Consider the following 15,675-nt stretch of genomic DNA (forward strand, 5'->3'; position numbering starts at 1 on the left):
CACTAAGTGAGGAGGTAAAATGGCATCATGTAAAATGTTCAATAACACCAGCAAAGGCAGAAAAATGAGGAGAAAATAAATGTAATGAATAGAAAACAGTCACAAACATGGTAGATAATAATCTAGCTGGATCAATAATCACTTTAAATGTGAATAGTTTAAATATGTTAATTAAGTGACAGATTTTTAGAGTGGATAAAAAATCCCCGATTATATGTTATGTATCTATTAAAATCCATTTTAAGTATAAAGAATTAGAGAATTTAAAAGAGGGGGAAGTATGTAATAATACAAGTGTCAATTCTTTATTGACACTTTTATTGAAGACATAACAGTCCTAAACATCTATGCACCTAACAAGAAAGCATCAAAATATATGAGGCAAAAACTGATCAAACTATAAGTAAGTCACTGCTATAAAGATTTCAGCACTTCTCTGTTAGTAATTGATAGATCAAGCCATCAGAAAATCAGTAAAGGTATACATGATTTAACATCACTCTCAAGTGACTTGATCTAATTGACTTTTATAGAATACTCTTGCCAACAACTCCATTCTTCTGTAGCTTGTATGGAACATTCATAAAAATATACCATACTCTGGGTCAAAAAATATAGTATAACAAACTTAAAAGAATAGAAACCAAAGTATGTTTTCAAATAGCAATGGAATCAATTAGAAATTAATTACAGAAAGACAACAGGAAAGTCTACAAATACCTAAAAATTGAGCAACACATTTTAAAATAATCTCTGAGTCAAAAAAAAAAATAATTCAAGAGAGATAGGCTGGCAAGATGGCCAAATAGGAACAGCTCCAGTCTGCAGCTCCCAGCGAGATCGATGCAGAATATGGGTGATTTCTGCATTTCCAACTGAGATGTCTGGTTCATCTTACTGGGACTGATTGGACAGTGGGTGCAGCTCGTGAAGGGTGAACTGAAGCAGAGTGGGGTGTTGCCTCACTCAGGAAGTACAAGGAGTCAGGAAATCTCCTGCCATAGCCGAAGGAAGCCTTGAGGGTCTGTGTACGGTGTACTCTGGTCCAGATACTGTGCTTCCCCCATGGTCTTCACAACCTGCAGACCAGGAGATTCCCTCTGGTGCCTATGCCACCAGAGCCCTGGTTTCAAGCATAAAACTGGGCGGCCATTCGGGCAGACACTGAGCTAGCTGTAGGAGTTTTTGTTTTTCATACCTCAGTGGCACCTGGAATGCCAGCGAGGCAGAACCATTCACTCCCCTGGAAAGGAGGCTGAAGCCAGGGAGCCAAGTTGTGTGGCTCAGTGGGTCCCACCCCCATGGAGCCCAGCAAACTAAAATCCACTGGCTTGAAATCCTTGCTGCCAGCACAGCAGTCTGAGGTCCACCTGGGAAGCTTGAGCTTGGTGGGGAGAGGGGCATCCACAATTGCTGAGGCTTGAGCAGCGGATCTCCCAGCACAGTATTCAAGCTCTGATAAGGGTCACACTGCTTCCTCAAGTGGGTCCCTGACCCCCGTGTCTCCTGACTCAGAGACATCTCCCAGTAGGGGCTGACAGACACCTCATACAGGAGAGCTCTGGCTGGCATCTGGCGGGAGGGCCCTCTGGGATGAAGCTTCCAGAGGAAGGAACAGGCAGCAATCTTTGCTGTTCTGCAGCCTCTGCTGGTGATACCCAGGCAAACAGGGTCTGGAGTGGACCTCCAGCAAACTTCAGCAGACCTGCAGCAGAGGGGCCTGACTGTTAGAAGAAAAACTAACAAACAGAAATCAATAGTATCAACATCAACAGAAAGGACATCCACTCAGAGACCCCATGAAAGACTAAATGTAGATAAATCCATGAAGATGGGGAGAAAGCAGTGCAAAAAGGCTGAAAATTCCAAAAAGCAGAATGTCTCTTCTCCTTCAAAGGATCACAACTCCTCATCAGCAAGGGAACAAAACTAGACAAAGAATGATTTGACAAATTGACAGAAGTAGGCTTCAAATGGTGGGTAATAACAAACTCCACTGAGCTAAAGGAGCATATTTTAACCCAATGCAAGGAAGTTAAGAACCTTGAAAAAAGGTTAGACAAATTGCTAACTAGAATAAGCAGTTTAGAGAAAAGCATAAGTGACCTGATGGAGCTGAAAAACACAGCACGAGATCCTTGTGAAGCATGCGTAAGTATCAATAGCCAAATTGATCAAGCAAAAGAAAGGATATCAGAGATTGAAGGTCAACTTAATGAAATAAAGAAAGAAGACAAACTAAGAGAAAAAAGAATAAAAAGGAATGAACAAAGCCTCCAAGAAATATGGGACTATGTGAAAAGACCAAATCTACGTTTGATTGGTGTACCTGAGAGTGATGGGGAGAATGGAACTAAGTTGGAAAACATTCTTCAGGATATTATCCAGGAGAACTTCCCCAACCTAGCAAGGTAGGCCAACATTCAAATTCATGAAATGCAGAGAACACCACAAAGATACTCCTTGAGAAAAGCAACCCCAAGACACATAATCGTCAGATTCACCAAGGTTGAAATGAAGGAAAAAATATTAAGGGCACCCAGAGACAAAGGTCGGGTTACCCACAAAGGGAATCCCAACAGACTAACAGTGAATCTCTCTGCAGAAACCCTACAAGCCAGAAGACAGTGGGGGACAATATTCAACATTCTTAAAGAAGAGAATTTTCAACCCAGAATCTCATATCCAGCCAAACTAAGCTTCATAAGTGAAGGAGAAATAAAATCCTTTACAGACAAACAAATGCTGAGAGATTTTGTCACCACCAGGTGTGCCTTAAAAAACTCCTGAAGGAAGCACTAAACGTGGAAAGAAAAAACTGGTACTAGCCGCTGCAAAAGCATACCAAATTGTAAAGGCCGTCAACGCTATGAAGAAACTGCATCAACTAACGGGCAAAATAACCAGCTAGCATTGTATTCACAGGATCCGATTCACACTTAACAATATTAACCTTAAATGTAAATGGACTAAATGCCCCAATTAAAAGATACAGAGTGGCAAATTGGATAAAGAGTCAAGACCCAATAGTTTGCTGTATTCGGGAGACTCATCTCTGATGCAAAGACGGAATAGGCTCAAAATAAAGGGATGGAGGAATATTTACCAAGTAAATGGAAAGCAAAAAAAAAAAAAAAAAAAAAAGAGGCAGGGGTTGCAATCCTAGACTCTGATAAAACAGACTTTAAATCAACAAAGTTCAAAAAAGACAAAGAAGGGCATTACATAATGGTAAAGGGATCAATGCAACAGGAAGAGCTAACTATCCTAAATATATATGCACCCAATACAGGAGCACCCAGATTCATAAAACAAGTTCTTAGAGATCTACAAAGAGACTTAGACTCCCACACAATAATAGTGGGAGACTTTAACACCCCACTGTCAATATTAGACTGATCAATGAGACAGAAAATTAACAAGGATATCCAGGACTTGAACTCAGCTGTGGACCAAGCAGACCTAATAGACATCTACAGAACTCTCCACCCCAAATCAACAGAATGTACATTCTTCTCAGCACCACATCACACTTATTCCAAATTGACCACATAATTGGAAGTAAAACACTCCTCAGCAAATGCAAACGAGCAGAAATAATAACAAACAGTCTCTCAGAACACAGCAGAATCAAATTATAACTCAGGATTAAGGGGGATCACTTCCAAGATGGCCAAATAGGAACAGCTCCAATCTGCAGCTCCCAGTGAGATCAATGCGGAAGACAGGTGATGTCTGCATTTCCAACTGAGATACCTGGTTCATCTCACTGGGACTCGTTGGACAGTGGGTGCAGCCCACGGAGGGAGAGCTGAAGCAGGGCGGGGTGTTGCCTCACCCGGGAAGTGCAAGGGGTTGGGGGATTTCCCTTTCCTAGCCAAGGGAAGTGGTGACAGACTGTACCTGGACAAACGGTACACTCCTGACCAAATACTGCACTTTTCCCACAGTCTTAGCAACTGGCAGACCAGGAAATACCCTCCTGTGCTTTGCTCGGTGGATCCCATGCCCACAGAGCCTTCTCACTGCTAGTGCAGCAGTCTGAGGTCAATGTGCGACACGGCAGCTTGACGCGGGTAGGGGCATCTGCCGTTGCTGAAGCTTGAGTAGCTCACAGTGTAAAAAAAGCAGCTGGGAAGCATGGACTGAGTGGAGCCCACCACAGCTCAGCAATGCCTGTTGCCTCTATAGATTCCACCTTTAGGGGCAGGGCATAGCTGAACAAAAGGCAGCAGACACCTTCTGCAGACTTAAATGTCCCTGTCTGACAGCTCTGAAGACAGCAGTGGTTCTCTCGGCATGGCGTTCGAGCTCTGAGAATGGACAGACTGCCCCCTCAAGCAGGTCCCTGACCCCCATGTAGCCTGACTGGGAAACACCTCCCAGTAGGGGCTGACAGACACCTCAAACAGGCAGGTGCCCCTCTGCAATGAAGCTTCCAGAGGGAGGATCAGGCAGCAATACTTGCTGTTCTGCAGCCTCTGCTGGTGATACCCAGGCAAACAGGGTCTGGAGTAGACCTCCAGACAGACCTGTGGCTGAGGGGTCTGACTGTTAGAAGGAAAATTAACAGAAAGGAATAGCATCAACATCAATAAAAAAGGACATTCACACCAAAACCCCATTTGTACATCACCAACATCAAAGACCAAAGGTAGATAAAACCACAAAGATGGGGAGAAACCAGAACAGAAAATCTGAAAATTCCAAAAAACAGAGTGACTCTTCTCCAAAGGACTGCAGCTCCTTGCCAGCAAGGGAACAAAACTGGATGGAGAATGAGTTTGACGAGTTGACAGAAGTAGGCTTCAGAAGGTCGGTCAAAACAAACTTCTCTGAGCATATTCTAACCCATCACAAGGAAGCTAAAAACTCAGAAAAAATGTTAGATGAATGGCTAACTAGAATAAACAGTGTAGAGAAGACCTTAAATGACCTGACGGAGCTGAAAACCATGGCATAAAAACTTTGTGACACAACCACAAGCTTCAACAGGCAATTCGATCAAGTGGAAGAAAGGATATTAGTGATTGAAGACCAAATTAATGAAATAAAGTGGAAAGACAAGATTAGACAAAAAAGAGTGAAAAGAAACAAACAAAGCCTCCAAGAAATATGGGATTATGTGAAAAGACCAAATATACGTTTGATTGGTGTACCTGAGAGTGACAGGGAGAATGGAACCAAGTTGGAAAACACTCTTCAGGATATTATCCAGGAGAACTTCCCTAACCTAGCAAGGCAGGGCAACATTCAAATTCAGGCAATACAGAGAACACCATGAAGATACTCCTCAACATGAGCAACCGCAAGACACATAATTATCAGATTCACAAAGGATGAAATGAAGGAAAAAATGTTAAGGGCAGCCAGAGAGAAAGGTCGGGTCACCCACAAAGGGAAGCCCAAAAACTAACAGCAGATCTCTCTGTAGAAACCCTACAAGCCAGAAGACAGTGGAGGCCAATATTCAACATTCTTAAAGAAAAGAATTTTCAACCCAGAATTTCATATCCAGTCAAACTAAGCTTCATAAGTGAAGGAGAAATAAAATACTTGAAAGACAACCAAATGCTGAGAGATTTTGTCACCACCAGGCCTGCCTTACAAGAGCTCCTGAAGGAAGTACTAAACATGGAAAGGAACAACCGGTACCAGCCACTGCAAAAACATGCCAAATTGTAAAGACCATCGATGCTATGAAGAAGCTGCATCAATTAACAGGCAAAATAACCAGCTAACATCATAATGGCAGGATCAAATTCACACATAACAATATTAACCTGAAATGTAAATGGGCTAAATGCTCCAATTAAAAGACACAGACTGGCAAATTGGATAAAGAGTCAAGACCCATTGGTGTGCTGTAGTCAGGAGATGCATCTCACGTGCAGAGACACACATAGGCTCAAAATAAAGGGATGGAGGAAGATCTACCAAGCAAATGCAAAGCAAAAAAATGCAGGGGTTGCAATCCTAGTCTCTGATAAAACAGACTTTAAACCAACAATGAGCAAAAGAGACAAAGAAGGCCATTACATAATGGTAAAGGGATGAATTCACTAAGAAGAGCTAACTATCCTAAATATATATGCACCCAATACAGGAGCATCCAGATTTATAAAGCAAGTTCTTAGAGACCTACAAAGAGACTTAGACTCCCACACAATAATAGTGGGAGACTTTAACACCCCACTGGCAATATTAGACAGATCAACGAGACAGAAAGTCAACAAGGATACCCAGGAATTCAACTCAGCTCTGCACCAAGTGGACCTAATAGACATCTACAGAACTCTCCACCCCAAATCAACAGAATATGCATTTTTTTCAGCACCACACCACACCTATTCCAAAATTGACCACATAGTTGGAAGTAAAGCTCTCCTCAGCAAATGTAAAAGAAGGGAGATCATAACAAACTGTCTCTCAGACCACAGTGCAATCAAACTAGAACTCAGGATTAAGAAACTCACTCAAAACCACACAACTACAAGGAAACTGAAAAACCTGCTCCTGAATGACTACTGGGTAAATAATGAAATTAAGGCAGAAAAAAAGATGTTTTTTGAAACCAATGAGAACAAAGACACAACATACCAGAATCTCTGGGACATATTTAAAGCAGTGTGTAGAGGGAAATTTATAGCACTAAATGCCCACAAGAGAAAGCAGGAAATATATAAAACCGACACCCTAACATCATAATTAAAAGCACTAGAGAAGCAAGAGCAAACAAATTCAAAAGCTAGCAGAAGGCAAGAAGTAACTAAAAGCAGAACTGAAGGAGATAGAGACACAAAAAAACCTTCAAAAAATCAATGAATCCGGGAGTTGGTTTTTTAAGAAGATCAACAAAATTGATAGATCGCCAGCAAGACTTATAAAGAAGAAAAGAGAGAAGAATCAAAGAGAGGCAATAAAAAATGATAAAGGGGATATCACCACCAATCCCACAGAAATACAAACTACCATCAGAGAATACTATAAACACTTCTATGCAGATAAACTAGAAAATCTCAAAGAAATGGCTAAATTCCTGGACACATATACCCTCCCAAGACTAAAGCAGGAAGAAGTTGAATCTCTGAATAGACCAATAACATGTTCTGAAATTGAGGCAATAATGGTCTACTAACCAAAAAATGTTCAGGACCAGACACATTCACAGCCAAATTCTACTAGAGGTACAAACAGGAGCTGGTACCATTTCTTCTGAAACTATTTCAATCAATAGAAAAAGAGGGAATCCTCCCTAACTCATTTTATGAGGGCAGCATCATCCTGATGCCATAGCCTGGTAGAGACACAACACAAAAAGGAGAATTTTAGGCCAATATCCCTGATGAACATCGATGTGAAAATCCTCAATAAAATACTGGCAAACCAAATCCAGCAGCACATCAAATAACTTATCCACCACCATCAAGTCGGCTTCATCCCTGGGATGCAAATCTGGTTCAAAATATGCAAATTAATAAATGTAATTCATCACATGAACAGAACCAATGATAAAAACCACGATTATCTCAATAGATGCAGAAAAAGCCTTTGACAAAATTCAACAGCCCTTCATGCTCAAAACTCTTGATAAACTAGGTATTGATGGAATGTATCTCAATATAATGAGAGCTGTTTACGACAAACCCACAGCCAATATCATACTGAACTAGCAAAAACTGGAAGCATTCCATTTGAAAACCGGCACAAGATAAGGATGCCCTCTCTCACCACTCCTATTCAACCTATTCAACATATTGTTGGAAGTTCTGGCTAGGGCAATCAGGCAAGAGAAAGAAATAAAGTGTATTCAATTAGGAAAATGGAAGTCAAATTGTCCCTGTTTGCAGATGACATGATTTTATATTTAGAAAACACCATTGTCTCAGCCCCAAATCTGTTTAAGCTGATAAGTGACTTCAGCAAAGTCACAGGATACAAAAGCAATACGCAAAAAACACTAGCATTCCTATACACTAATAATAGACAAACAGAGAGTCAAATCATGAGTGAACTCCCATTCACAATTACTACAAAAAGAATAAAATACCTAGGAATCCATCTTACAAGGGATGTGAAGGACCTCTTCAAGGAGAACTAAAAACCACTGCTCAATGAAATAAAAGAGGACACCAACAAAGGGAAAAACATTCCATGCTCATGGGTAGGAAGAATCAATATCGTGAAAATGGCCATACTGCCCAAGGTAATTTATAGATTCAATGCTATCCCCATCAAGCTACTACTGACTTTCTTCATAGAATTGGAAAAAAGTACTTTAAAATTCATATGGAACCAAAAAAGAGCCCACATAGCCAAGACGATCCTAAGCAAAAAGAACAATGCTGGAGGCATCATGCTACCTGACTTCAAACTATACTACAAGTCTATAGTAACTTAAACAGCATGGTACTGGTACCAAAACAGATATATAGATCAATGGAACAGAACAGAGGCCTCAGAAATAACACCACACATGTATAACCATCTGATCTTTGACAAACCTGGCACAAACAAGCAATGGGGAAAGGACTCCCTATTTAATACATGGTGCTGGGAAAACTGGCTAGACATATGTAGAAGGCTGAAACTGGATCCCTTCCTTACTCCATATGTACAAAAATTAATTCAAGATGGATTAAAGACTTAAGTGTAAGACCTAAAACCATAAAAACCCTAGAAGAAAACTTAGGCAATACCATTCAGGTCATAGGCTTGGGCAAAGACTTCATGACTAAAACATCAAAAGCAATGGCAACAAAAGCCAAAATTGACAAATGGGATCTAATTAAACTAAAGAGCTTCTGCACGGCAAAAGAAACTACCATCAGAGTGAACAGGCAACCTACAGAATGGGAGAAAATTTTTGCAATCTATCCGTCTGACAAAGGGCTAATATCCAGAATCTACAAAGAACTTGAACAAATTTACAAGAAAAAAATCCAAACAACCCCATGCAAAAGTGGGCGAAGGATATGAACAGACACTTCTCAAAAGAAGACATTTATGTGGCCAAAAAACATATAAAAAAAAGTTCACCATCACTGGTCATTAGAGAAATGCAAATCAAAACCACAATGAGATACCATCCCACTCCAGTTAGAATGGTGTTCATTAAAAAGTCAGGAAGCAATAGATGCTGGTGAGGATGTGGAGAAATAGGAATGCTTTTACACTGTTGGTGGAAGTGTAAATAAGTTCAACCATTGTGGAAGACAGTGTGGTGACCCCTCAAGATCTAGAACTGGAAATACCATTTGACCCAGCAATCCCATTACTGGGTATATACCCAAAGGATTATAAATCATTCTACTATAAAGATAAATGCACACATATGTTTATTGTAGCAGTACTCACAATAGCAAAGACTTGGAACCAACCCAAATGGCCATCAATGATAGACTGGATAAAGAAAATGTGGCACATAGCGCTCGGCGTGGTGGCTCATGCCTGTTATGCCAACACTTTGGGAGGCTGAGGCGGGTGGATCACGAGGTCAGGAGATCGACACCATCCTGGCTAACACGGTGAAACCCCGTCTCTACCAAAACAAATACAAAAAAAAAATTAGCTGGGCGTGATGGCGGGCACCTGTAGTCCCAGTTACTCAGGAGGCTGAGGCAGGAGAATGGTGTGAAGCTGGGAGGCGGAGCTTGCAGTGAGCGGAGATCGCGCCACTGCATTCCAACCTGGGTGACAGAGCGAGACTCGGTCTCAAAAAAAAAAAAAAGTCTCAAGAGAAATTAAAAATTATTTTGAATAAAATTATAATGAAAATACAACTTATCAAAATTTGTGGGATGAGCCAAAGTAGTGCTAAAAGAACATTTATAGCATTAAATGTATACATTAGAGAAGAAGGAAGATCTAAAATTAATAATCTAATCTTACATTTTAGGAAGTTTGTGAAAGATGAGCAATTTATTCCAAAAGCAAGTAGAAAAAAGAAAACTAGAGCGATAATTAGTGAAATTGAAAATAGGAAAAAATAGAGAAATCCACAAAATCATAAGCTGGTTTTTTAAAGAAGATCAATAAAATCAATGAACTTCTAGACAGGTTGGTAAAGGAAAAAAGAGACATATGAAGACTGACAAAAAGGCAAAGACAACCTCTCCTGCCATGCCTATTGAACTTGGTACTTAAAGTTCTAATTAGCATGCTAAGATAGGAAAAAAAAAGTTATACAGATTGAAAAGTAAAAATAAGATTTTTATTCACATATAAGGCCATTGTTTATGTCGAAAACCACAAAAAAATTATAAAAAATTAAAAAATTCCTGGAATTAGCAAGCAATACAGCAAGGTAATAGGCTACAAAGTCAAATACAAGTCAATAGCCTTCCTTCATACTGACAATGATTAATGATACTTTGAAATTTAAAAAAACCTATTATTTACAACAGCACAAAAAAATAAAGCATTTAGGTATACAAATATAATAATACACGTATAGGATCTGTATGAAGATAGGTACAACACACTGAGGAGAGAAATACAATAAGATTGAAACAAATAGATATTATGAATTCATTCCATCTAAATTCATTAAAAAAAATTTTTTTTATTATACTTTAAGTCCCGGGATACATTTGCAGAACGTGCAGGTTTGTTACATAGGTATACATGTGCCATGGTGGTTTGCTGCACCCATCAACCCGTCATCTACATTAGGTATTTCTCCTAATGCTATCCCTCCCCTAGTCCCCCAGCCCCTGACAGGCCCCGGGGTGTGATGTCATCTGAATTCATTTTGAGATTAGAAGACTATTATTAAAATGTCAATTCTTCCCAATTTGATCCATAGGTTCAACATGATCCCAAAAAAATCCTAGCTAGCTATTTTGTAGATATCAACAAATTGATGCTCAAATGTATGTAGGAAGGCAAAGAGCCTGGCATGGTCAACACAATAATAAAGAAAAACAAAGTTGGAGGACTCACACTACCCAAATTCAAGACTTTCTGTAAATTTATAGTAATCAAGACAGCATAGTATTTGCCTAAGAATACACACACAGATTATCAATAGAATGGAACAGAAAGTATCATAATAGATTCACATAAATATACTCAACTGATTTTTGACAAAGGTATAAAGGCAATTTAATAGAGAAAGAATAAGTCTTTTTCAAAAAAAGGGTATTTGTAGGCAAATCTATTCCTTACTTAAAAAATAAACTCAAAAGAGTTCATTACATTAATACAACATAAAAAACTATAATAAAAGAAAATATAAGAAAAAATCAACATGGGGTTTGGGGATAAGTTTTTAGATACAACACCGAAATGATGAGCCATGAAAGATAAAATTGGTAAGTTTAACTTAAAATTAAAAACATTTCCTCTTCCTTTTCATTCTTTTAACAGAGAATGAAAAGATAAGTCACAGAGTGGGAGAAAGCATTTGGACATTACAAATTTGATAAAGAACTTGCACCCAAAATATATGGAGATATCTTAAACCTTCACAATAGTGAAACAAGTAAACCAATTAAAAACTGTCAGAAGATCTGAAAGGATACCTCACAAAAGAAAATACAGTTGGCAAATAAGCGTATAAAGAGATTTTCACCATCATTTATCATTGGACAAATGCTAATTAAAACAACAAGATACTATCACACATCTTTTAAAATTGTTAAAATTTAACAAAACAAAACAAAAGCAACCTGACAACACCCATGGCAGGTAAAGATGTGGAACTAGAAAAACTATCATTTATTCCTGATGAGAATTAAAAATGGCCCAACCATCCTGGAGAACAGTTTAGTTCTTCATTACAAAGCTAAATACAGCCGTATTAAATGACTCAGCAATCATACTCTTAGGCGTTTGCCCAACGACTTTGGAAACTTATATCCACACAAAACCTGCACATAAATGTTTATAGCAGCTTTATTCGTAAATTCCCCAAACTGGAAGTAACCAAGATGTCTTTCAATGGGTGAATGGATAAACAAACTGTGGTACATCTACACAATGGGATACTATTTAGTGATAAAAAGATATGAACTATCAAGCCTCATATAAACATGAATTAACTATAAATGCTAAGTGAAAGAAGCCAGTATGAACAGGCTAAATAACCTGCAAAAGTAAAACTGTATAAAAGGTAAATGTGTCAATGATTGCCAGGGGCTTGGGGAAGGAGGAGGGTTGAATAAATAAAGCACAGGAGATTTTTAGTATGATAAAAATATATTGTATGCTGCAGTAATGTGGATATACTATGCATTTGTCAAAGCCCATAGAACTTTATAGTACAAAGAATAAATCATAATGTATGCAAATTAAAAAAAATTTAAGAGGTAAGAGGATCCCATAATGGAATGCAGAATGTAAGAAAAGAATCCAATTGTATTACAAATGTAAAAAATAACCTCACTGATAGAGGTGTAGGGAAAAAGTGCTGATAAATATATATCTATATCGATCTCTATAAAAATTTGTAACAGATCTTGAGTTGATAAACTTTGATAGTGAGTAACAAGCTTTTATTGATCAATAATAAAACACAAACACTCAATTTTAAAATAAGCAAACTACATAAACACTTGTTCAAGAGAGAAGAAAAAACAATTACTAATTAACTTGGTGAAGCAATTTAGAATCTCAGGTAGAAAAAGAAGTAAATTTAAAACTACAAAATATCATTGCCCTCCCCTTTCGAATTAACAAACAATTTGAGTAAGAGAATGTCTGGTGCTCAAGAAATATAAATGCTTAACCTTGAAACACAGATTTCTTACCACTTTTGTTCTCTAGCCTCAAACTAGGATCAAGTAATTCAGTACACTTGGATGATGTGTGCACCAAAATCTCAGAAATCACCACTAAAGACTTATTCATCTAACCAAAGACCACCTGTTCCTCAAAAAATTATGGAAATAAAAACAAACAAAGGCAAATAAAAGTAATTTAGTACACTTAAGAGAGAGTAATTTATCTGAAATTATTGTTTAGTATTAGAAAAAATGGTAATGCTATTTATAATATGCAGAAAAGAGTAGAGAGGTGAAAGCAAAGCTAACCACTTTCTTGTCTCTGTTGAATTAGATCCAATGCAGAACTGATTTCCTAGAGGGCCTCTAAATATTCAGAAAATCAGTGTCACCTATATTGAAATATAAGTTCTAAATCTCATCTCCCAAACAAATAGAATGATATTTATGATTTCTCATTCTTTTGTTTTTTGCACTACAAGTCTCTGTCAGGCCAAATAATCACAAGTAGAACTAATGTTTCCTTTTAACTAGTTTGTGGCTTTGTAAAATGACTTTATTTTAAATTTATTTTTTGTTTTTATTAATGAAGAAAAAAGATGGTGAACTTTCATTCAAAGATACAAAAATCCAATGACTTTAGAGAATATAAAGATAGATTTTTTTGATTACTAATAACAGGGAAATAACTATCAATATAATAACATATTACACTCTGAACTGAGCTTCTTAGGGGCATGACTAATTGTCTATTGGGGCGACAAAAATAAGACTATAGAAAATTCATAGAGAAGGAGTGTTTTGAAAGTCAAATAAAACAAAAATAAGGCAAAATACTGAGCATATTTACCTAAATTGGCCCAGTAGGAGGTGAGAATCTAGAAGAAGCTCCTAAATAATTATCAGTACTTGGTCATCTGAATCAAGATACAGTACTCTTTATAAATGTCAGATTTTTGTCAGTAGCATTTTTTTCATTTTTCCATATAGTTACTAGCTCTTAGAAATAAAATGTTCTTCCTATTTTCTCTTCAATGCCTCAGTTTCTATCCTGCTTACCACTTAATTCTATTAGTCTAGATACTTGCCTGTCATCTTACACCATATAGGTCAACGGTGGAATTGCACTATGGGTAATATTGAAATTCTTGGAAATTTCTGAAGAAGCAACTTGCAAAAACAACTAGTGAAAGCAATAGAAACATTTGAGAATCTACTTGCCTTTTAAGTCACTCTAAACACTTTTTATTGGATTGCTTATTATAGTTCTCAAAATTGATTGTATAAGAGCTCTCAGACTATACAAAGAAAGTCATGTAAGAGCATTTACACGGAAAGTCATGTAAGAACATTTATAACAGCAGGTTATAATGGCATTATCAACTCACAATATTAAAATGGAAAAGCCCAGATTTTAATTTTTCCCAGAGCTTTAATATTGCAATTAGGCTATATAAGAAGTAGAATAATTGAATTGTCTAAATATGTAGACACAACAGTGTCCCCTCAAAATCATGGCTCAAAATCATGGTTATTAATGCCACACATTACTCACTCAAGCGTTACAATTTAGCAGCTGCACATAATTTCATACTGTGGGACTCATATTCAGGATGTGAGTAGATTCTTTGAGACAAGTATCCATAGTGTCACAAAAACACCTGTCCTCATGGAGTTTTCATTCTAATGGTGAGAAGCCAACAATTAATAATTAAAATGCATAACACATCAAAGGGTGATAAGTGCTTGGAGAAAATGAAACAAGGAAATGGGATAATTGCTAACCCAATCACTTCCAACACTGAGCAATTTCCTTCTATAGAAGACTCAGTCTAGAATGTAAAATCTTTCCTATTTTTGATAAACTTGACAGCTTTTCCCAGACACTACTTTTAGAAATGAATGTGTAATGCCACTTATCAAGCACATATTCCTTCTTGTATAACATCAAAGAGCATCAGTATGTAATGTATAAAATATATTTTTACAACTGGTGGGATGAGAGAGCAAGTTAATCACTGTTAGTTCCTTTGCTAAGGTTCTTTTTTTTAGCTGCTGAGGATGAAATTGGTTGGGAGATGATTTGGTGAAGCACAGGTTGGCTAAAGGTCTTACCCACCTGGTTTACCCTTTCAGGAAAAATAGAAAAAAAGTCCTTCTTCTTATTCAGCAGTTAGTCTTCTGTGGTCATTAAATGATATGAACTGTAATTCCCATCATATTTCTAGTGTGCCCTAATGATGTCACTCAAATCAAAATATTTTTCTGTACGGCAAGAGTGATGAGGAAGGTAGAAGCTTTGGTTTCGATTTGATTTGATGATTTTGTATAGACCCGCTATGAACTTTTGCAGTCATTTATAACAAAATTCCCCCAAGATACATAAATCATCAGACAGAAAAATTAGTGTCTATCTAAACAGATGCTTCTATTTCTAGCCTACATGACAAAACAAAATAAAACCTGTAAGAGTTTTGTATGCCATTCGTTTAAAATATATGTAGACTCTAAGGTACACTATGACTTCTCTCTTTCTTAAATTAAAAATAATAGGTATATTAAACAACCTTACTAAAGTGCCACTTGTAGCTTCTCTTACTCTGCCATCATAACCTTTTCTCATTTGGTAAAATGACTAAATGGAATGAATTCTTCCTTGTATAATTTGTGCTTTCCTATTTTTTCCTACATAGTTTGAGTTCTTCCTCAGAATACTCGAATTAACGACGAAATTCGTCTTGGCTGAAGCTTCCCTTAAAACAGTCTTTTCAATTTCATTCTAACCTCTGCACAAATGAGACAGCATTTGAAAAATACCATCTTTGTCATGGGGCCCTTTCCTCTAACACCTAGAAAACCTTCTGTTACTTACAATAGCAAGCCTACTTACAATGTTTGTCATGTAAGATTTTTGTTCTAACTCTTCAAATTTGGCTGCAACTATCACATA

Source organism: Gorilla gorilla, chromosome 16 (genome assembly GCF_029281585.2).
Source record: "Gorilla gorilla gorilla isolate KB3781 chromosome 16, NHGRI_mGorGor1-v2.1_pri, whole genome shotgun sequence".
In the NCBI taxonomy this organism is placed as follows: domain Eukaryota; kingdom Metazoa; phylum Chordata; class Mammalia; order Primates; family Hominidae; genus Gorilla; species Gorilla gorilla.